At 30.0% G+C, this 22,853-nt stretch overlaps 1 non-coding gene across 1 annotated transcript; it reads left to right on the forward strand.

The window, feature by feature from the left end:
* Nucleotides 1-22,479: 22,479 nt before the first annotated feature.
* On the forward strand, nucleotides 22,480-22,607 carry LOC148301894 (U4 spliceosomal RNA). The gene has a single exon (XR_015838733.1). It is a non-coding gene; the product is annotated as a U4 spliceosomal RNA (small nuclear RNA).
* The last annotated feature ends 246 nt before the right edge of the window (nucleotides 22,608-22,853 follow it).

Genomic DNA, 22,853 nt, shown 5'->3' on the forward strand with positions numbered 1-22,853 from the left:
TATTTTATCTCTCTCTTGTATTATAGCGCTGCCTAGCGGTGATTCCTCTAACTAAAGATTTTTAGCCAAGACGCACACCTAATATCGAATCTATTGATCGAGCTTTAGAAACTGATCGATAGATGGGAGACAATATACTTATATCAAGTCCTAACTTCGAATCTTTTAAGATAAATTTTACATTACCAACTGCTGAGATTACCATGACTTGAGAAAACCACAACTTAAGATGTGTTAAAATTCATCAGCAAATCACTTTCCTTGCACATATTATATACCTTTGACACCAGCGCCTGCAGGTCTTCTCTACTATCGGCTAGAAGTACGGCATCGTAAGCATACAAAAGACAAAAGACACTCAAATTAAAAGTTGAATGATAAGAAGAGTGTTAAATTACCATACCACAAAGTTAACAATGCTCTTAATTTACAAAACAGGTGGTCAAATTGTTCATTCTAGCTTAAACATTTAAATCTTTCAATTCTTTAATGCAATTATCCATGTATAGGTTAAACAGCCAAGGCGACATTACACATCCCTGTTCTTCACCTTTAGAGATGCCGAAACCAAGATCAAAATGAGCCAATTACCCTTATACATGCAGTACTATCCTTGTACAAGGCTGCAATGCTTTGGATAAGGAATTAGTAATAAATATAGAACTAGCTGTAATCAGTTCTCAATCATATTTTTCTTTGCCCTCCCCAAACTTGGAGTACACGACTTCACCTTTTTTTCATGAAGTTATCGTTCAAGTTAATACTGCATCAAGCCGATACTGTATTCTGCCTAGCATGGGTGGAAATGTACAACTTATAAAGTGATAAAAATAATTATTATAAATTTGGATAATTTAAATAGCGCCATCTTTGTTAAATACTATCTTTGTGGTTAAATTGGATAAAAGAAGATAGAAGAAATGATTTAGCAAACAAATGCGTTTTTATTTGTTTTCTAAAGATAATCTCACTCTCACTATTTCTGACTACTGTTGGAAGAGCATTCTAACCCACTGGTCCCGCAACAGCATAGACACGCTCGCCAAATTAAGTGCCCTGGGTGCGAGCTAGGGAACCCATAGCAGTTGTTGTAGACGTCTATCTATTTGTCTGGAATACACAGCTGTTTTTGATACTCTGGACCCATATTATGCTTTGATTTATACATGAGCAGACAGAGTTTACACTCATCCCTTTCTATTCTGTTTCGGTGAAGTAATGGGGTGATGTGACTGAATAAAGAACCTTGCATAATACTCGACACGCCTACATAATATTTGAATGATGGATCATTAAACGTTCAACAGTAACGAAGCAAATAAATAAAAGTCAGCCTTAATTAGTCCTGTCAATTTCCAATTACAAACTACGTTCTACGTGCTATAGAACTCGCCTGGTTAGTACGTATAGTTAGTGCCTGTAACAAGGGTCTACTGAATATTTATTACGTGATAAAACGTCCATCATTCTACTGAAGTATAAGGTGTCAGAAAAAATACGTACTTAAACTTAACTTTTTTTTTTTATAAATTATATTTTTCCATCTTATAATATCTATTGTATTCTTGCCAGTGTCATTTACTATGACCTAAAATATAATGTTTACCCACACACAGATTTTTTTTGTATTCATACTAAAAAAATGTACTTCTATTTGTAATATGTAATGAAATTCAAAAGAATTTAAAATAATTTAAAAAAAACGTCAAAATATGTGCAAAAAAAAGTTTGAATAAGTATTAGTATGAATGTGAACTTTTAATATTACAAAAACAATTCAGAAAAAAACTAATAGTTGAAAGTGTAACAGGTGCCGTGGCGTAGTTGGGTAGACGCGCGACTGCGAAACTGGCATCGCGGGTTTGATTCCAGCCAATTGCGAAATAATTCCAAGAAAGATTTATTTTTAATTGTGAGTGGGTTTCTCTTTATGCCCGCCGACTATTCTAACTCCTGACCTAATCACTTTCAATTATTTGAAATACTTGATCAGGCCAAGTTTCGCGCGGTCTTCTTCAGCTTCTATAAGGAACCATATTCGCAAACACTCTCACTGTCATTATTTGTTATTTGTTAGCAATAATTCACGTTTCAGGACGGAGACTATTTTTACGTAGCTACTATTTGTGACACACCGTATTAAAACGTAATCCTCGTGAAAAAGATAGGCATTGCTGTTGACAGGATCATGGTGTTTGATTGATGGAGGAATATATTAATATTATAATACGGTATTAAAATATACAAGTATAGATTTTTGTACAAGGAAATAAGGTCTCTGCATCTCGAGAGATGTGTCAATCTTTTTTTTTTGGCTAAATGAAAAATAAAAAAAATAAAACACACTTTTTTTTACATGTACAAATAATTTCGCAATGCTTGTTCACAATTTCACAATATTTTAGAAGCTGTCAAGAAATGCATGACGCTAGCCGCCATGAGCGAAGTTTAGTATTGTATGTGTCATCGTTACATTCAGTAGATGTCTCTGCCATCATGGTTAAAAAGACTATAGCAAGAAAACCAAATAGCAATTTTATACAAAAAGTTTTGTTGCACATGAATTTTTAAAACAAACACCGTTGTTACACCTGTGTTTTGAAAAACTATATGTATTACAAATACGCGCATATGCGAATGCAAGATTTAAGATTTTGAACAAACTAGTATTTACATTTTTATTAAAACAGATGAATGAAACTTACCCACAAGGTGGCTTGGTGGGTCTCTGCAAAAAAATTAAATATGTTTAAAATTGTCATTTAAATAAATGTAAAAAATATATAAATTTAAACACATATAAATATGCACTAATTGATTGTTTTTTCGTTTATTGCAGGTAATTATCACCCATTTTATAAAATAAAACAGAAAATATGTACCCCACGCCGGATTTGATATTCAGGTGAGTGATTTTTTTGTTGGTTTCATTTTTTTTATTCATACTAATGGTGCATATAATGAAATAATAACTATACAGTTTATACTTTTCTACTTCATAGTTACTTGGACGTTATTTAAACACATTCAAAGGGCGCTTCTGTAATACACGGAATTTTGCTAGCATGAAAAAACAGATGATTCGCTTGTGCTTTTATCCGTCTTTATTCGGATCGGTGCGTGAACACGTTGCGCGTAAATTCGATCACGCTAAACTGTCATAGTTGCCTTTATTAAAAAAAAATGGGACTGCCGGACGGTAAAAATCCGTGTAGTGCACAAGCGCTCAAAGAGGATTTAAAGGGTGGGAAAATTCAATATTAGCCAGGCAGGCGATCTCCGGAAAACATAAAAAAATGACAAGCGGTCTGCGGGGCAAAAAAAACCATAACCAATGGATTAGGGAAATAAAGTCGCTAAGATAAATTATGATAATGATGGCTGTTAGAAGAAGTCTCAGCATCGCAGGGCTTACGACCTGGCATTTGGCTGGCTTAAGCGATCACATTATACACTTGTGTAACGTTCATAGCAACTTGAAACAATTATAATATTAATAAACAAGGCTTTTTTCCTTGGAACGCGGCGGAATGGCGTTTTGGCACCTTTTTTCACGGATATATATTTTTTTAAATTTCAGAATCAATTAGACGAAAGAAAGTTTGCGCTTACGTATGTATAATCTATATTTATATAATTCGTCGAAAAAGTTATAAAATTAATATCACATATATATTATAAAAGTATTATCGATAAAATTAAGAAAGGTATGTTGAGATGGTTTGGACATGTAGAACGAATGAGTGAGGAAAGAACGGTAAAACAAATGTATGAGGTGAATGTTATCGGGAAAAGAAGCAGAGGAAGACCGAGAAAAACATGGCACGATCAGGTATGCCAAATACTTAAAAGTGGTCAGGTTAGGAGTCGTAACAATCGAATCGAAGAGGCGAAGAATGTTTGCAAGGACAGAGTGGTGTGGCACTCTATTCTCTCTGCCTACCCCTGCGGAGAAGCGGCGTGATGGTTAGTTAGTTCGTTAGTTATAAAATATGGTTTTTTCATAAATATTTCAATGATATTTGAACATATTTTTTTAGTGAAAAGCTTAACATGAGCTTCCGGGGCCTGCTTTGTTCTTTTTTTTTTTTTAGTTAGCATATATTACATAATAAATACAAACTTTTTATATACATATATTTACAACATTTTGAGTGTGTCCAAATACTTGTTCACAAAATCTGGATTATCTCCAATTACAGGAGTTATTTTCATATTATTTTTTGACATCTCATCAAAGATGAAGAAGAATAAGCCCCGTTAATGCCAAGACTTCCATATTCTTCTTCATCTTTGATGAGATGTCAAAAAATAATACATATATATACATATATGTGTATACACATCTTACAGTAAACAAAACATTTTTTAAAAAATTCTTTCAGACTCTTTTCATTCTTCATACATTCAGGCATCTCACTATACATTTCCATTATAGGAATAATTATTATTTTAAAAATGAGTTCTGCACTATTTTTATTAATCTTATTCCTTAATCTACTAAGAAAGATTTTTTTAAGAAAAGCACTAATAAATAATGTTTACAGGCTGTGAGAATTTAAACCTTTCGTATTTTATGTACTGTATTTAAAATGACGTGTCGTGGATTGGTTGACAGGATTGCATCTCGATTGGCCAATTTGAAAATCCGTTCTAGAAATATCTTTAAACGGTCCAATTGCGTGTGCGGTTTAACCTTTGCTCACACGACGCCGACACGCCACTGGTCAAGTTTTTTTCTTCGTTTAAAAATGCTCGCTTCTTATCTTGATTAGTTCAGACTTCCTGCTTAATACATTTATATGTTATACAAGCATTGAAGTCTAGACATGGGTGATCGAATTGAAAAACCGAAGTAAATTATGACTTATTTAAAAGAATAATTTAATTCGGTTCTTGCATTCAGTCATTCAAAGCTTATCAATCAAAGCCAATTGGTGCATAAATTTGGTCGCGTATTTCATATTGGTACGTTGGTAATTGAAACAGAGGAAGACAGAAAAACTTGGCATGATTGAGTATTTCAAATTCTTGAAAATGGTCTGATAAGAGTCGGAATAATCGGCGGGTATATATGCAGAAATGCATGAATGTGGAAGAGGCAAGAATGGTTAGGAAGACGGATTGTTGTGACGTTTTTTTTTTAGCTTACCCCTGTGGTAAATTGGCGTGATTTTTAGTTTAGTATTTAGTTGAGTTTTGAGAGGTGTGATTTTCCAACAATCATGGGTGAAATGGTGAAAGTAATACGCATACTCGTATATAAAGCGTTTACTCCAACCACCCTTTTGCGTGCTTCTTAACAGCTGCTGTCGCTTGCAATCTTTTCAATGTAATTTTGTTTTATGGATTTTTCAAATATTAATGTAATGAATTCTGAAACTAAACAGATTACAAATATATGCCTTGAAATTTCTATTTTTATCATTTAACCAGAGTGAGCCACAGAAACGCATGACCGAGTACAGCTAGTGCGACATATTTTTTAAACCACTTGATCCACACTTAGTTTTTTTTTCTTGTAAACTTGGAATAAATAATTGATGTTATACTTTTCAAAGGTTTTCTTTAATGGATGGGTCCAAATGAAAACCAAGATATTCTATTTTGGACCAGGGAATATGGTGGAAGCTTTAAGAGGTCCATACATAGCAAAAAGCTCTCTTTCTTTCTTTAAAAAGTGTTCTAACAAGCCTCACAATATCTCGCAATATAATGGATATTTTTGCACAAAAACCCCATGAATATTCATAAAGTATAGAGCCCCATCGCAATCCGACCAGAACAGAATATATTAGGTAGTAATTCAAGCGGTAAATGTCTAAAGCACTCCTGAGATAAGTTATTTTTTCTGAGAAATTCATAATTAGGATAATCTGTAAAAATATTATGTTTCTGTAATCCCAGCTTAACAAGAAATGAGATCATGGTATTAGGATATCATAAAACTAGTGCATATTTATCTTTGAAATCAAAAGCACGAAGTCGTGATCGTGCACTTAGTGCAGCACATCTGTCTCAATTAATTTCTTGTTAAATACTTAGATATTATATATGTAACTATATTAACTACTAAAAATATGTAGATCGATATCACATTAATTCTGTAGAAGCTCAAACTTTGAGATTTTTCGATAGATTTATCAAATATATCGTTATTATATTTATTTTGTAGTAATGGTAAATTATAAACTAAAAAAAATAGTATATAAATCATATTTGAAAAATAAAGTTAGATATTTTCTATGTTACATATAACCAGCAAAACTTTGTGAAGTGTGACACAGATATGTAGCGATTTTATATCTTTGTTATAAAACCACTATATATCTTATGAAAACTTCATTAAAAATTCGACCGGCTTCAAAGCTTTTGGACGCGGACGGCTTTTTTTTCATTTCAAGCTTTTGATATATTTGATATTTTAGGTGCTATATATAATTCTGAATACACTTATGTGTATATATATATATATATATATATATATATATATATATATATATTTATAAATATATATAAAAACACCTAAATATATGTATACACATATATTTATATATATCGCTCACTCCTTTCAAGAACGTCATAAATCAAAAACTGGATTTTTCAGGAGAACGTTTTTATAGTTTAAAAGTATAATAAAATGTATTAAAAATAAATATCAAGCCACTTATTGAACTTTTTATTGTGCAACAGATCTTTTTAGGTAAAACTTGAAGATTTTTTCTCCATTTGAAAAATATTTTGTGTATTTAAAAAAATAATTAAACAATACATTTTCTTCAAAATGCAAAAACAACAGTTTCTGCCCTGTAGCGGGTAAATATTAAGTTAAAAATATGCTTCATTTGCTGGAATATAGTACATTTTCTGGACATTCCGAAAACATACACAACTAAAAATTGACGATTTTTGATTTATGACGTTCTTGAAAGGAGTGAGCGATATGTGTGTGTATATATACATATAATTCATACAAGTTCACGACTGCATCTTTGGTTGATTTAAGTAAGCTTTAAATTGAATAGAGACTCTTATTTTTTTATGTACGCAAGATCCTTGCCGAACTATTTTTTATACTGGAAGGCACCTGCAAGCATGATTTTTTTTAAATTTTGAAGCCTAGTAAAAAGTCGGGACACAACATTACGGCAGTGTCTAAATATCCCAATTCACCGGTCTGGTTTGCTTCATCTATGTTGAGATGCCAGAAATGTAAAAATAACTGCTAAATGGAGAAACCCGGATTCGCGAACAAGGATATGAACACAGTTAAAATGCTGGAGATTTATCATTATAACTATATTGAATTCAATTTCTTATGTAGACAATAACAATGAAATATAATTAAAACAAAATTTTATTCATTTATTCATAGCATTGAAAAGGTTGAGCTATAAAAATCACTTTTAATACCATCACATTAGAACATCAACGGTTTTTTTCGTTAGCACTTTTCAGAGATATTTTTGAGCCTATCAGCAAATGCATTTCTTTCAGTACAAACATCAACTTGTCAAACGTTCTAAGAGTATTAGACTTTTACAAGCTGTGGAAATACTAAATTGTATCACATTTTATCACACTTGCTTCTGACACTATGGACAGGCGATAAAAATAAAAATTGTTTTAAATATTTGTTCAAAAATACGCTATTTTAAAAATTGTTATAAAATATCCTAAATTTAAAGTTCAGTTCAGTTCTGTTCAGTTTTTCAGAAAATCAGCATTAAATGTAGTAAAAAATAAAATAAGTTCTCATATATTAAAAAGGGAAAACGTACATAATTAAGTGAAATTAAATTAAAATAATACGCAAACATCTTTTACGTGTGTAATAATATTGACAGCTCAGAAAGAATGAAGAAGAATACGGAAGTCTGGGTATTTACAGGGCTTATGACCTGTAATGGGCTGGTTAAGTGATCTGTACTGTCTGTACTTTACACACTACTTAAACATCGTAAGCTATGTTTATGCTTCATTTGATAAATGTATATATATATATATATATATATATATATATATATATATATATATATATATATATATATATATATATATATATATATATATATATATATATATATATATATATATATATATATATATATATATATATATATATATATATATATATATATATATATATATATATATATATATATATATGTATATATATATATATATATATATATATATATAAATATATATATATATATATATATATATATATATATATATATATATATATATATATATATATATATATATATATATATATATATATATGTAATAAAATAACTAGGTGCCTACCTATACATTTTATTAAGTACTTACAAATAGTACCTACATAAAACAGTTCTACCACAAGATGTCGAATGCGTCGCTCAGAATGAAACAAAAGACTTCCGATAATATTGTTAACTGTCAGAATCAGATAGATATAAAAATTATTGTAAAGATTAATTAAGAATAAACTTTTAGTGTCGTTTCTTTAATTACAAAGCAACACATTGTTTATTTTATTATTATACACCCACTTTACATATTATTTACACTTAATTTTCAAAAGGAAAATATTACCACGTTATAAAACGACAATTTTGTTAATTGGAAATGGATTATGAAACATTAGATGTATTAAAACAATTACTACAATATGTTCGGAGTGAGAGAGAAAAATTAGAAGACGATCAAAGAAAACGATTAGAAGATAATCAAATAAGACGTGAAAATTTAAGAACTAGTGATAAAATTAAAAATAAAAATCATGTGAAAAAAAATTCTACAAAATATAAAATAAAATATACTCCAGAAAAGAAGAATTTCGAAGCAGATTGTGTGAGCAGGAATCCAGTATTAGAATTGAAGGAAAATGCAAATGAACAATTAAAAGTTGTAAATTTGGTTAAATTAGAAGGTATTTTAAAAGATCAGAATAAAAATGAAGACATACAAATAACACAGAAACAGTGCTTGAAAAATGAAAATAAAAATAAAGTAGAAAAAATTTCTATGAAAGATAAAATAAAATATACTCCAGGAAAGAAGAATTTAGAAGTAGATTGTCTAAGCAGGAATCCAGTATTAAAATCGAATGAAAATGCAGATGAACAAATAAAAGTTGTAAATTTGGTTAAATTAGAAGATAATTTAAAAGATCAGAATAAAAATAAAGACATACAAATAACACAGAAACAGTGCTTGAAAAATGAAAATAAAAATAAAGTAGAAAAAACTTCTACGAAAGATAAAATAAAATATTCTCCAGGAAAGAAGAATTTAGAAGTAGATTGTCTAAGCAGGAATCCAGTATTAAACTCGAATGAAAATGCAGATGAACAATTAAAAGTTGTAAATTTGGTTAAATTAGAAGATACTTTAAGAGGTCAGAATAAAAATGAAGGAATTCAAAAGAAAAAAACAAATGGATTGAAAAAAAACTGTGTCTACTTTAAAGGGGTCAAGAAGAAAAAAAAAATACAAAAAAAAGAAAGAAAAAAAAAGAACAGAAAAAAGAAAAAAAAAGAAAGAAAGAAAAAAAAAAGGAAAAACGAAAGAAAAAAAAGAAGGAAAAAAGAAAGAAAAAAAAAAAAAAAACTTTATCATATCACTAAACTTATACCAGTCCCTTCACTACAAGGAGATGATCCGGAGGACGAGTGAAAATTTTACTATGAATTTTCTTCCCCAAGGGGGGAGATGTAATAAAATAACTAGGTACCTACCTATACATTTTATTAAGTACTTACAAATAGTACCTACATAAAACAGTTCTACCACAAGATGTCGAATGCGTCGCTCAGAATGAAACAAAAGACTTCCGATAATATTGTTAACTGTCAGAATCAGATAGATATAAAAATTATTGTAAAGATTAATTAAGAATAAACTTTTATTGTCGTTTCTTTAATTACAAAGCAACACATTGTTTATTTTATTATTATACACCCACTTTACATATTATTTACACTTAATTTTCAAAAGGAAAATATTACCACGTTATATATATATATATATATATATATATATATATATATATATATATATATATATATATATATATATATATATATATATATATATATATATATATATATATATATATATATATATATATATATATATATATATATATATATATATATATATATATATATATATATATATATATATATATATATATATATATATATATATATATATATATATATATATATATATATATATATATATATATATATATATATATATATATATATATATATATATATATATATATACAGTATATATATATACGTGCCACGAGTGAGTAAGGAAAGAACAATAAAAAAAAAACAAAAATTAAACAAAATTAGGAGTTGAATGTTGTTAGAAATGGGAGTAGAGGAAGACTGAGAAAAACTTCGCATGATCATGTACTTCAAATAATTTGGCTTGGTCAGATCAGGAGTCTGAGTAACCAGCTGGTATGTATGAGAAGATGTCTGAATTAATGGTTTAAAATCCACATAATGATCTATGAACCTCGTACACCATAAGCAAGGTTAATAATAAATGCGATTTCCATCTAAAAAACAAATACAAAAAAAAGAATGCACTATAGATGTCTTCCAAACAGACAGAATCGAAATAATAAAACATTTCGCAGATAATAAATCAGTTATTTATTTCTTTTTGTGCTTTACGACCAGCCTCCCGTAGAGAAAAACAAATCATAATGTTTTCAACACTTTTCTGTATCACAAGAAAAACAGTCGACGCGAAAAAAAAACACAAAAAAATCGCCCGGACTTCATTGTTTTCGAATATTTGGGTCACAGGTCAAAAGTATTCGTCGTCTACGCGCGTACAGTAAGAACTCGATATAACGGACTTCTATTTCACGGACTTCTGATTTAACACATTGACTGACAAATAAGAAGAAGAAAAAAAATATCCTTGGCCACGAATTTTTATTGTTAGTTTGTTTTAAAAATATGCCACATACGCAATTTTTAAAGAAAATTTGAAAATATATACTTTTTTTTTTTGTTTTTCGTCCGTGAGTTACAAGAAAGACTGCATATAAATGTGAAGGTTGCGGTTATTTTTTTAGGTTTTGAATATTTTTTTCATGAAACACAAAGCAATAAAACATATGTGAGTGGTTCAAAAAACAAAGTCTTTTTATTTCTCAAATAATATATGCCTGTAATATATTTAGACCTTTATTTTTATCAAATGTGTGATTATTTTCTATTAGGTGATAGGCAAATTCAGAATAATAATTTTTAATGAGTTTTTATTATATTTGTGCTTTATTCCAAAAACGTATTTAAAATATTCATTTGTTTTCTCTGAAAAATAAAATTACTTTCACCTAAAATTTTGTCTTCATTTCAATGCAATGCCAAGTATTCGTCTTCAGAGAAAAATCTGTGGCAACTTTGGTAATTTATCCAAGGGGCCACATAAAAAGTGCATACATTTACATTACATGGCAAACGTGAAGCGTATCCAATTTACAGAACGTAAAATCCCATCCATGATTAGAGTTACATTTGACTCACGATAAATATAACTCACATGGCGTTCAACGTGACAAGGGACAAAAAATACGTTCAATTATGAACAATTTTAATCGTTCTGTTAATTTTTCTAATACTTAAATTAACATGTCGCCGAGCAAATTCACAATAAAATCAGGATACAATTTCGTTTCAAATTTTCTATAAATTTGGCATCTTAGTTTGTTTGAAAAAAATTGCTTTGCAAGAAAAGGTCTATCAGGAAGCCTATATGCTTCTCGGCTGTCCAAACTTGAAACACAGTAAGTGACATTTTTTTTGAAAAACGTATTTTTGCATTTTTGGACTAAGTAGAATCCACTTTAAGTTTGGACAGCCGTTCTGTATCAGATCTGGGAATGCGGTGGGACAGCTTTCAATATATATCTAAATACAGTGTTTATTTTTTTATTTTAAACTTATTTTTATACAACGAACTTTCGGCTTTTATGGACACCCCCTCTCCCCGATCAGTCCGTTATATCGAGGGTTTACTGTATTTATGATACCGGTAATATCGGCTCGCAACTTTATCATTTCCGATGAGTAGATAGATACTCGTAAGACGGATGGGCAGACGATAGCCGGTGCCAGATAAGGAATGGACATATGGCGCGACTCTCTATATAATGACGGGCATTTTAACGTAATATAGCACTACGATGCACCATCTTAATTTAAAACCTCGAAAAGTGCATATTTCATTGTATAAAAATAACAAATTTATAAGGCAAATGTTGGAAAAAGGACCGGAGGAAGACCGTGGAAAACTTGGCATGATTAAGTATTTCAATCACTTGAACGCGGTCAGATCTGGAGTCATAATTATATTAGGAGTTATAATGGCTTCGTACATCAAATATATAATATTTGAAACGTTTGGACTAAACAGCTGCAATATGTAAGCAAACAAATTAAGAATGACGCAAAATCAAATATGATTGACGTCCGACGCTATTTGTTAATATTCTTCTTCTTCTTTTTTTTATGGCTTTTCACCCTTCTTGGGTGTTATAGCCAGTGTCGAGTTATTATTTGTTAATATTATAGCATCTTCCGATAGGGTAATTAATTTTGTGCCACCTGTATAATACCATTTATTGGGTTTTATTTCCTTCGGCTCGACTAGTTTCGAAATCTATAGATAATTTTTTATCGACAGTTCATAACAAAAACCTAGCTTTAATTAAAATTAAATAAAACTCAATAAATGATAAAATACAAGTTTTTTTTTTTTAATTCAACGTGTCTTTCCACAAAGTCAATAAATAAGTAAAACCATCATATTATTTTTTGACATCTCGTCAAAGATGAAGAAAAATATGGAAGTCTGGGCATTTACGGGGCTGACGACCGTTATAGGCTACTTTAAGTGATCACTTTACACACGTGTAACATTCACTTATTCTTATCATGATTGATAACCACACCACTCTAATTCTCTGAAGTTCTATATACATATATGATCCTATTTCGAAACATTATGCTTCAATCACTAGAATTTCCTTAAAAACATATATTGGTGAGATGAAAAGAAGTTTTTTATTGAGCAGAAACTCATATATTAGTATGTGAGGTCCGAATCCTGGATTATAATCACATTCCTGAGAAACGCCAGAAAGTATCACTTTCATTTTTATTATTTTAGCTTATAATTTGACTAGTTAATTTATTTACAACATTTTGAGTGCGTCCATATACTTGTTCACAAGTCTGGATTATCTTCAACTATAGGAGTTATTATATAAGTCCGCCTCCGTAGTGTAATGGTCAGCATGCTCGGCTACCGTTCTGGAGGTCCCGGGTTCGATTCCCAGGGGGGTTTAATAAATATAAGTGATTTTTTCACTCTAATATTTATTCAATATTACACTGGACTGGTACCTGAAGTGGAGGGCTGATCACCTTTCCTTCATGTGTAAACGATCGAGATAACACTGCGTTTATATGAAGCAGTGCCCTATGCATTGGGGTGCGGTAAGGGTTTTATATATATATATATATATATATATATATATATATATATATATATATATATATATATATATATATATATATATATATATATATATATATATATATATATATATATATATATATATATATATATATATATATATATATATATTTATATATATATAATTGGAGATGATCCAGATTTATGAACAAGTATTTGGACACACCCGAAATGTAAGCTGATGTTTTGTATTTTAGAGTGACATTGTTCCTAAGTGGCCCTCCCACACATTTGACGCAAAATACCTGATACATTTAAAACATGTTATACCGATCGACAGACACACAACCGTTATAACATATCGAAATCATAATGATATAATTAATAATTTCCTTCGCTTAATTGATTTCAAAACTCGATAAACATGATAACACGTTAATTCGCGTATGTCGTATATATTTAACATTAAATTTTGGTGGGATATTCTGGTCCGGAATGTAAATCTATCAATTAATAAAGAAAAAAATCTGACCAAAATCAAATGGTGATGTTGTGTTTATTTATAATTCAAGTTTTATTTGGTAAATACCACTATTTTTTTTTTAATCTTAGATTTAATTTGAAGCACTAAAATTGATAAAATTTATTTAGAAATTTTAACATCCTATGTAAAGAGCATACAAAATTTCTGAATAATAATTATTACTCTGAATTCGCCAATCACCTAATAGAAAATAATCACATTTGATAAAAATCAAGGTCTTAATATTTTACACACATATCGCTCACTACTTTCAAGAACGTCATAAATCAAAAAAATTGATTTTTCAGGAGAACGTTTTTAAAGTTTAAAAATATAATACAATGTATGAAAAATAAATATCAAGCCACTTATTGAACTTTTTACTGTGCAACAGATCTTTTTAGGTAAAACCGGAATGTTTTTTCTCCATTTGAAAAATATTTAGTATACTTAAAAAAATAATTAAAAAATACCTTTTCTTCAAAATGCAAAAACAACACTTTCTGCCCTGGAGCGGGTAAATATTAAGTTAAAAATAGTATTTACCCGCTATAATAATAATAGTACATTTTCTGGGCATTCCGAAAACATGCACAACTGAAAATTGACGATTTTTGATTTATGACGTTCTTGAAAGGAGTGAGCCATATATTATTTTGAGAAATAAAAAGACTTTTTGATTCACCTACATTTTTATTAACAACCAACTAGTTTCGGCAACAACCTGTTGCCCTCTTCAGGGTTTATTTTATAACTTTTCAATATTCAAAATATATTACAAACATGCAACACAGGACTTAAATTAGATAACTTAGAAATATTAGAAATTAAAAGTGCAATTAAAAATAATTTACAATTAATAAATACAGAAAGGAGAGTGAATGCTGGGAACAAAGTGAATGGTGCACTGAAATCAGTTATAGCAAATAAAAACCCATTAGCGGAAGCTTAACTGGCAGTGCACAACGGAGTCCTGGTTCCAACTCTAATGTATGGAAGTGAAACATGGAGTTGGCAAAAGAAGGATGAAAGTAGACTGAATGCAGTCGAAATGCGATCTCTCAGAAGAATGTGCGACAAAACGATGTATGATAGATGTACGAATAGTGAAATAAGGAAGGAATGCAAAGCTGAGATAAGCATTATCGATAAAATTAATAAAGGTGTGTTGAGATGGTTTGGACATGTAGAACGAATGAGTGAGGAAAGAACGGTAAAACAAATTTATGAGGCGAATGTTAGTGGGAAAAGAAGCAGAGGAAGACCGAGAAAAACATGGCACTATCAGGTATGCCAAATACTTGAAAGTGCTCAGGTTAGGAGTCGTAACAATCGGCGGGTATGTATGAGGAGATGCATGAACGTGGAAGAGGCGAAGAATGTTTGCAAGGACAGAGTGGTGTAGCGCTCTATTCTCTCTGCCTACCCCTGCGGGGAAGCGGCGTGATGGTTAGTTAGTTAGTTTTATAAATACACAAGCAAACGATTCTTCTAAAAGTCCGTTTTTAAATTTGTTTCCAATCACTCAAAATCCCTGATCCCTTTTGACTGTGACTGCTAATCAACACACAAAAATAAATTTCATTAATTGATTCGGCAGTCACTTTGTGGTAAAATCTATCCATTTTTAATTAAAGTTTTATATGGTAAATACCACTGTTTCTTTAAATCTATTGTGACACGTGTTTCGATGGATTTATCACCATTTTCCAAAGTGTGTTGTGTCTTTGGGACGTAGAAGGATGAAAAGGGGTATTAACCAAGTAAATAGAATAGTGTTTCTTACCAAGACAAAACTTTAAAGAAAAATGGATTGATATTACTACAATGTGACTGCCGAATCAATTTTTTTTTTTTAATTTCACTTGGTAAATACCACTATTTCTTTAAATCTATTGTGACACGTGTTTCACTGCATTCCGCATCATTTTCAAACAGCGTATGATGCGTAATGCATCGAAACACGTGTCGTAATAGATATTAAGAAAATAGTGGTATTAACGAAGTAAAACTTCAATAAAAAATGGACATTATTTTTTGACATCTCATCAAAGATGAAGAAGAATATGGAATTCTGGGCATTTACAGGGCTGACGACCGTCATAGGCTGGTTCAAGTGATCAATTTACACACGTGTAACATTCACCAATTCTACCCATTATTGACAACCACACTACTCAAATTCTTGGAAGTTCTGTATATATGAACCAATTTAGAAACCTTGTTCTTGAATCACTAGCACTTCACTAGAGACATCTATTGGTGAGATGTAAAGAAGCTTTTTACTAAGCAGAAACACTTATATTAGTATGTGAGGTCCGAATCCTGGATTATATCACACACATGAGAAACGCCAGAAAATACCATTTTCAGTTTTATTATTTAAGCTTATAATTTGACCAGACAATTTATTTACAACATTTTGAGTGTGTCCAAATACTTGTTCACAATGTATGTAGATTTTGTGAACAAGTATTTGGACACACTCAAAATGTTGTAAAAAAATGGATATATTTTAACACAAACTGACTGCCGAATCGATTAATGAAGTTATATACAGATATGTAAGCTTATTATTACGCATATTATACAATTTCAATAGATGATATGTAATTTAATCTTACAAAAATTGATATAAAAATAATTACAGTATTATCTAAATTACAATTTGTTACTTAATAAATTATCAAAAATTTCAAATATTTAATTTAAAAAGCGGATGTTTTTAATTAGTACAAAATCTGTCAAGCAATTATGGCTGTCGAATGGACGGACAAATCCGAGAAAACACGATAACTCAATTTATGTGTTTTACATAAATGCGTGTGGATACCTTATATTGCGTCAAGATTCATGTACAGGATGGCGCAAAATTAATCACCCTATTGAAAGATGTTATAATTTTTGCAAATGGCTTTTTATTTCAATCATATTTGACGTTTATGAACTAGACAGCTGCAGTATACAAACAAATTTATAAAATTATCAAAAATGTGTATCAACACAGTCACTTGACGGATATTATATTTTTCACTTAACAGAAAAAATTGCTAAGGTCCAAATAAAGATTTCGTTCCATCAGTCAAAATATAAATATTCATTTTTATTCAGATTAAAAGTTATTAAAAAAAAAAAATTGGATGATTTATTTTGCGCCACCCTAAATCTGTTTGTATACTGCAGCTTTCTAGTTTACAAACGTCAAATATTATTGTCATACGATACCATAATTGCCGATTTATTATACCGAACAGGTTTTATAATAAATCAGCAAATAAAAAATGTATATGTTAAGAAGCATGTTTAAAAGAAATAAGTGAAAAAACATAAGGTAAGAAGCATGTTTAAACGAAACAAAGTAAAAGAACATAAGGTAAGAAACATATTCAAAAGAAACTGAGAATACAATTGAAATTCTGTAAATATAATGAATGTGTATATGTATATACATATATATGTGTGTATATGTATGCGTAGGTATGTAAATGTATGTATATATATATATACATTTATAAATATATTTTTAAACTTCTTACTTAGAAAAAAAATCCTTTAATTACCCTTATTCATTCCTCTCCTTTCCTTCTCCTTCCTGCTAAATCTATTATTTTACATAATACCCTTTTTTGTTTTTGGTTTAATCTCTGAATGTTTTTTAATAGTTTTATAACATAAAACGTGGAATTGTTTAATTGGCTTTTTTTTAACGTAACTATTTTTTGTTAATGTAACCATTGTTTTATATCATTTTTTTATATGTTAGCTGTACAATTCCCAAATAAATAAATAAATACAAATGAGAAAATATAACAAATCATTTTCTGATAGTGTTTTGTGACACCCTGTAGAATCAAAATCGACTACGAATTAGATCATGCCTTGTAATACTGCCTTTAACGTTTCGAATACTGCCTCCTAACAAATGTATAGCACTTACTTTACGTACAACAGATAGGTACCCGCCAGTCTTATTTAAAATATGATGCCGAAAACACGTATACGAGGAATAGATTCCGAAGTGTTCCGGAGATTTCCGAAGTCGTAACAGCGCCAAAGTTTTCCGAAAAACTAGTCGCGGTTTTTCGAATCCGTCTAATCAAATTGAATGGTTTTTATTGGTTTTTATCTGCTTAAACCGCGTGTGATTTTAAGTCTATTTTGAACTAGTTTAAATTCGTGTTTAAGTGAAAGTTGGATGTTGTTATTTGATGCCAAAAGTTGTTTAAGTGTTAGTGATAGTTGATATAACTTGTAAAGGAGTATGTAATATTGGTTCTTATTATTATATTATTATTATTATCGCTTCTATTAGCGGTAATAATACGCTATTTGATACGGTTAATAATATATATGAAAACGGATAATTTATTGTATGTAATTGATTTTCTATTTAAAAACACGTCTTAAATGGCGAATGTGTTATTTATTACATATTTATTTCCGCAAATTAATAAGTAATACGTTGTGGAACAAATAGCATGGCTTTTTGTTACATATGTATATTTATTTGATTTATGTTTGAAACTTATTTTTATGAATGAAATGAAATTCAATTTTATTAAATTAATATCCAGGATTTATTTTTCACTGGTTTAGACAAAAGAAATATTTGAGGGTAACATTATTATTTTATCAATGTTTTATTTGGTAAATACCACTATTTCTTAAATTCTGTTGTGACACTATTTCAATGGTTAAGAGGTTAGCAGATTTTAAGAAATAATGGGATTGAATATGAAATGCGCTCCCTCAGACGAATGTGTGGAAAATCATTGTATGACAGAATTAAAAACGACGATATAAGAAAGGAATGTAAGGCTGAACGAGGAATAATTGAAAAGATTAGGAAGAGCTCTTTGCGGTGGTATGGACATGTGGAGCGAATGAATAGCGAGAGAATGACTAAGAAAATATATGTGGCGAATGTGAGAGGGAAAACAGAACGTGGACGACCGAAAAAGACTTGGCACGATCAGATCAATCAGAACCTAAAATCTGGCGGTGTCAAAAGTCTGCGTAATCGGAGGGCATGTATGACTAGATGTATGGATGTGAAGGAGGCGAGGAGTGTATGTCAGGACAGAAGAGTGTGGCGTTCCATCCTCTCTGCCTACCCCTGCGGGGAAACGGCGTGATGGTAGTAGTAGTAGTAGTAGTAGTATTGAACAAGTAAACCTTAAATTTAAAAAAAATAGATATACCTATTAAATGATTGCCGAATCAGTAAATAAAAAAATTAATTCAATATTGTAGTGAAAAAATTTCAAGATAAATTATAGGGAATTAAAAAAATTACATATTAAAGTTTGTACTGGCATTTCATGGTGGAACTGCATTTTGTAAAAACAATTTGAAAGCTATTTTATTTGACCAGGTTTCGCTGACATCACCAGTTTGATGATGTCGGTAACAGAAAAGCCCGATCACTAGTTTAGTAAAATATATGTGAAATAACAATATACATATATATGTATGTATATATATATATATATATATATATATATATATATATATATATATATATATATATATATATATATATATATATATATATATATATATATATATATATATATATATATATATATATATATATATATATATATATATATATATATATATATATATTTAAATATATGAATATAATAATGGTCAATAAAAGTATTTAGTAACTTGACTTTACTTAATAACTTGATTAAAAATGATTATTAAAAAATATTTTTTTTATATAGATATAAAAAAGAGTGTGGTGTTCCATCCTCACTGCCAGCTCCTGCAGGAAAATTGGGTGATAATACAAGTAGTAGTAGTAGTAAATTCAAACATGCTTTATAATCAAATGGCCTGTATATTTTACTATTCTCATTCATATCAACAGGGAAACTTTTATTACAAACGAATCACCGGTTTTATTTAGAATAGATGTCACACTGTTGTGAACAAAAATCGATTTCAGCGTAAATAAGTAATAAAATTAACCTTTTTAAACTAGGATTTCCGAAACGGTGTATAAAAATCAATAAACTAAAATTTCGTTGATATAAAAAAAATCGAAAAGTAATTTTTTTACATAATAAACCAGTTTTTACTAAATACTATATAGAAAGAAGTATGGATACAAATTAAGAAAGGTGCTTGAGATGGTTTGGGCATGTGCCTCGAATGAGTGAAGAAAGGATAGTTGAACAAATTTATGAGGCGAATGTGGTTAGCAATAGAAGCAGAGGAAGACCAAGGAAGATTTGACATGATCAATTTGGCGTTTGGATTTCAAATACTTTGGCGTGGTCAGGTCAGGAGTCGGAATAATCGGCGTGTTTGCATGAAAAAAAAAATTTGAATGTTGAAGAAGCATGGATTGTGTGCAAAGACAAATTCAATGTGGCGTTCTGTTCTCTCTGCATACCCCTACGAAAAATCGTCGCGATGATTAAATTTAGATTCTTATAAATAAAGAACTACTGTTTTCTTCCAAAACTATAAATAACACAAAAAGGAAATTTCTACTACGATTTTTCCACACATTCGTCCGAGGGATAGCATTTTGACAGCGTTCACCCTGCTTTCATCCTTGCATATTTTAGGTCTTGCATATTTTGGGAATTGATCTAGCTTTGCCAGTTTCGATGTCAGATGGTAGTCAAACTTCCAATTCAACTAGTCAGTATATACATATGATCGTGCGGGATATCGCAATTATATACAAATCAAAGCTAAAACAATAAAAAAAGTTGACGTAAAACTAGCCACTCTGAAATTTTTATAGCTTTTCAACACGCTACCTACACATTAAAATATATCAAAGAAATACCACATTCTCGTGTCCCATTTTTAAATGGAGTGATGATTTTTTTGTATAAAATGAGTTCCATTTTCAAACCAAGCGATGATTTTTTGTATGAAATGTATTCCATTTTTAAACGGAGTGATATTTTTTGCATAAAATGTGTTCCATTTTGAAACCATTTTGAGGTGACAATTTTTTTATTCCATTTTTAAAAGGTGTGGTTATATTTTGTACAAAATTTATTCTATTTTCGAGTGGAGAGCTGATTTTTTGTATAAAATGTGTTTTTTATTTTTAAATACAGTGATTTTTGTACAAAATGCGTTCCATTTTTAAATGTAGCGGTATTATTGTCTTACAAAATTTGCTCCTTTTTTAAATGTAGTGATATTTTGCTGCTCAAAATATGTTCCATTTTTAAATGTAGTGGTATTTTTTTAGTGTACAAAATTCGTTCTTTTAAATAAAGTGATATTTTATGCACAAAATGACTTCCATTTTTACACGTACTGTTGTTTTGTTAAAAATGTATATTTTTGTGATACGCATCAATTACTATTTTTTACGATTTAAAAACAACAATTTTGTAGTTTTTCTTTCACTTTTATTTTATTTGACCAGTGACCGGGTTTCGTCGTTACCAACATCACCAATCTGATGAAAAATATATCAAAAATATTCAGACCAATTGAAAATAAACTGGCGGGTATCGAGCCCACGACTCTAATTTCGTAGTCAAGCGACTATCCATTAATACCGCGATGCCTGCCAAATATATAATATTCAAATATGATTTGTGTATTGCGTTTTAATTCAGCCATGAATTCAAGTTTTCTTAGAAAAATTGGCTGGCAATTTATATTTGACGTATTTGCGAATTTCGCAGAAAAAGCAAACAATATATTATTTTAAAAGGAATTCGATTTTTGAAAGGGGTTAAGAGGGATGGCCTAAAAATGATAATTTTAATTGCGACAAGATTCCGAATTGCAAAAATCGTCTTAAATAGAAACGTCTGCAGCAGTAATTAAGTTGCATCAGTTCGATCTTTATTTCGGCAAGGGTTAATTAACAAGGTTTAAATGGAAATACTTGATATCCAAATAAATGCGTGCTGTCTGTATTCGACGAAGCTTTCCTTGGAGGTATCGAATAAAATCCAGTAGCGGCATACATTTTAAGTGTGTCCAAATACTTGTTCACAAATATGGGTTTTCACCACTCAGGAGTTATTTTAACTTTTTTTTTACATCTCATCACAAATGATGAAAAATATAAATGTCTGGGTATTTACAGGGCTAATGACCTGTCACATGGTGGTGAGTGATCGCTTTATACAGGTGTTAACTCGTATGTACAGAGTTAGAGATTAATGATACATGAAGGAGTTTCAGAGATTTGAGAAGTGTGGTTGTCTTATCTTGTTGCCTTGTTGGCTTATGACCTGTCATAGGCTCCGTGGCGTATTTGGGTAGACGCTCGACTGCGAAACTGGCGTGGCGGGTTCGATTCTCGCCAATTGCAAAATAATCTCATGAAATAATGGTTTTCAATTGCTGTAGGTGTTTGTATGGGGTGTTTTTCACATTTACCTTCCCTATCTTTACTATCCTGCCTGCGGACAAGCATCTTAAAGTATAGGCTTTGCGGGTTATTCCTTAAAAACTTTGCGCAGTGACGATATCGTAACCAATGAGATCTATCCGAGGTACGATTATTGCAAGTTGAAAACTTTGCCTTGTGGACGTGAAATACCGTCCGCTATGGCAATTTTTGAAAGCCTGTAATGGGCTACTATTAAAAAAACAGTAATAATATTAATAAAAAAAATTAAATTAAACCACACACTACAACTTCTTCATATAATATATCATTAATCTCATAATTCACATGTCGCTCACTCCTTTCAACAACGTCATATATCAAAAAACTTGATTTTTCAGGAGAACGTTTTTAAAGTTTAAAAATAAAATAAAATGTATTAAAAATAATTATCAAGCCACTTATTGAACTTTTTACTGTACAACAGATCTTTTT

This window comes from Brachycentrus maculatus, unplaced genomic scaffold (assembly GCF_059751285.1).
Source record: "Brachycentrus maculatus isolate JH-2025_06_01 unplaced genomic scaffold, ASM5975128v1 h1tg000505l, whole genome shotgun sequence".
NCBI classification, from domain to species: domain Eukaryota; kingdom Metazoa; phylum Arthropoda; class Insecta; order Trichoptera; family Brachycentridae; genus Brachycentrus; species Brachycentrus maculatus.